This window comes from Nicotiana tabacum, chromosome 16 (genome assembly GCF_000715075.1).
Source record: "Nicotiana tabacum cultivar K326 chromosome 16, ASM71507v2, whole genome shotgun sequence".
Taxonomy (NCBI): Eukaryota; Viridiplantae; Streptophyta; class Magnoliopsida; order Solanales; family Solanaceae; genus Nicotiana; species Nicotiana tabacum.
This window is the reverse complement of record NC_134095.1, coordinates 59,978,024-59,981,074: the sequence shown is the minus strand read 5'-3', so window position 1 is coordinate 59,981,074 and position 3,051 is coordinate 59,978,024. Positions and strand designations below refer to the sequence as shown.

The window sequence follows — 3,051 nt, the reverse complement described above, 5'->3', positions numbered from 1 at the left end:
CACAAATCTCAATTGTTGATCATCTTGGATAGCAATCAAGCTAGAAACTATGAGATACTGTTTAACTCCAATCCCTGTGGATACGATATTATACTATACTATATTTGATTAGCGAGCATAATTTAAGTGTGTGTTTTGAGCTCGTTAAATTTTGGCGTCGTTGTTGGGGATGGGCAATCAAGAGTGTTTGAAGTAGTTTGTAGTGCTAATTCAGGAATTTTTTTTATTCTTCTCTTTTTATGTTTGGTGTTCATTGACTATGCGCAGGTTACAGGTTAAGATTAGTGCATGACTCGAGCTTCTAGGAAAGAAGTGCTACCATACGAACCAGAAATAAAAAAAGAACTGCGATAGCCGAGGAAGGAAATAAATTTCACCGGGACGTTAAAGAAAATTGGCCAATCCTTAACCAAAGAAACTATGGATGGATACGATTATGATAATACAGATTTGGCTGCAAGAGAGGTAGCCCAACAATGAGAAAAGGCTGCAAGGGGTGCTGAGGAAGCAGCTATTAGAGATGCACAAATCATCTATGAAGAAGAGAGAGCTCCAAGAATTGCCCAAAATCAACCCTTGGTCATAGACCAGTTTGGAAATATAACTCCCGGGCCAAGGAAGATCACTTGGCGATTATGCTAGACCGGTCTACAACCAAGGCTTATCAAGTGTGAGACCACCTCCAATTGCAGCTAATAATTTCGAGTTGAAGCAAGGGTTGCTTCAAACCCTTCAGACCTGTTGTGTCTTCAGAGGGAAGATGAACGAAGACCCAAACACGCATTTGATGGACTTCGAGGAGATTATGAATACCTTTCAATACAATGGGGTGTCATAAGATGCAATGTACTTAAGGGCATTCCCCTTTACACTTAAAAATGCAAAGTATTGGCTTCAAAGCTTGCCCACGGGATCGATTAGAACATGGGATGAGATAAATAGAAAATTTCTTGATAAATATTTCTCATCAGCTAAGACGGGCTAGTTTAGAAGAGAAATCCATAACTTCTAATAGAAAGAGACTGAAACTATTTTTGAAGCATGGGAGAGGTTTAAGGAGATAGTAAAAAAGTGTCAACATTGCGGAATTGAACTCTTGATGCAACTCCAGGACTTTTGGGATGTATTGACACCGGCCTCATGTAAAACATTGAGCAATGCAGCTGGAGGCATGTTGATGAATAAGACTCCAGAGGAGATAGTTACAATTCTTCATGAGTTGTCTGAAGATGCAAATCAGTGGCCCTCTGAGAGTGCTGAAAGAAGAAAATCAACTGGTGTTCACCAAGTTGATGCTAATACATTTGTGCAGGTAAAACTTGATGCTATGGCTAAAGAAAAAAGGAAACTGACCTTGGCTACAATACAAAGTGAGCCTCATGCAACGTGTGATATATATGGAAGAGGACACCCTACTCATTAGTGTCAAGCCTCAACTGAGAAAGTGACTGCTGTGAGGAATTATAATTTTAATGCAATAGGTCAGAAGAACCTCAGTTTTTCATGGAGTTCACCTGAGGGTATGACAAATGTATGGAAACAAAGCAACCCCAGATTTTAGGGGCAAGAAGCTCGGGGTTTTATAAATTTGCAGAGGCAGCAGTTTTGGCTAATCAGTCCAATCAACCTAATCAGTCTAGCGTGGAAGATCTAATGAAGACCTTCATTATCAAGATAGACAGAGGTTGGACACCCATGGAGCAGCTATAAAGGAACTGGGCATAGCTTTTTGAAACCTGGAGAGACAGGTTGGGCAACTAGCTAATCTAATGTCTGAGAGGGTTCCAGGAACTATCCCAGCTGATACTAAGAGAAATCCCAAAGAAATAGTGAATGTTGTAACCTTGAGAAGTGGGCAAGTGTTGAAAGATCTACCCCGACCCAAATAGATGTGATACATGAAAAAGAAAGTGGGAAGCAGCTAAAGAATGATGTTAATAAGACGAAGAAGGCCAGATGAAAGCTACGGAAAAAAAAAGAAGAGAGAAACTTCGAGAAGAGAGAAACATGATGAGAGCGAGCATATGCCTGCTTTACCCTTCCCTCAAAAGCTATATAGACAAAAGCTGGACAAACAGCTTGAGAGAATTTTGGATGTGTTGAAACAGGTTCATGTAAACTTACCATTCATATAAGTTCTCTCACAAATGACGGCTTATGCTAAATTCTTGAAGGAGATCATGATAAAGAAGAGGAAGATGGATGAGACCTCAGTGGAGAAGCTCACAGAGCATTGCATCGCGATATTGCAAAATAAACTCCCATAACAGTGTGGAGATCTAGGGAGTTTTACTATACCTTTGTCTTTAGGCTCTATTAATTTTGATAAATCCTTATGTGATTATTGTGCCTCATTAATCAAATGACTCTTTCTATTTACAAGAAATTGGAGAAAGAGATTGGAGAGATAAGGTCTGCACCAATATCTTTGCAGCTGGTAGACCAAACAACTCTAATACCCGAGGGGGTAGTGGAAGATGTCTTAGTTTGGGCGGATAAGTTTGTATTTCCTGTAGATAGATTGAGGAGAACAAGGAGGTTCCCCTCATTCTAGGAAGACCATTCTTAGCAACGGGAAGAGCAATATTAGATATACAAGAAAGAAACTCATGCTTAGAGTAGGTGGGGAGACTGTGACTTTCAAGATGGATGTAGAAAATGGGGCACAAAAGGAAAAATCAGTTGCTAGTGTTGAGTGGAAAGTGAATGGCATGAAAGAGAAGGCTGCAGTGAGTGAAAATGATAAGTGTGGAGTGTACCCCAAGAAGGCTGAGAAGAAGCTGTCTACATGGATGTGTGCATTAGTTCGGGCGCAAGGAATGGAGCCCGACTTCGAATTTGAACCCGACTACATATTCCGGGAAGTTTCTTTTACCTTATACTTTTTAATTGTGTGTCATGGGGACATGCCACAGCTTAAAGTATGGGGTGGGGGATATGTTGTGTATATGTATGTATGTTATTTGTAGTTTTGCTTTTGTTAGTTTTAGTAGTTGATAGAAAAAAATTGGAAAAAAAAACATTAAAATTTTAAAATTTTTGATTTTTCCC

General features: G+C 39.7%; 1 non-coding gene across 1 annotated transcript; it reads right to left on the bottom strand.

The window, feature by feature from the left end:
- Positions 1 to 983: 983 nt before the first annotated feature.
- LOC142171335 (small nucleolar RNA R71) lies at positions 984 to 1,089 on the bottom strand. Its single transcript, XR_012700907.1, has one exon. It is a non-coding gene; the product is annotated as a small nucleolar RNA R71 (small nucleolar RNA).
- Between the last annotated feature and the right edge of the window lie 1,962 nt (positions 1,090 to 3,051).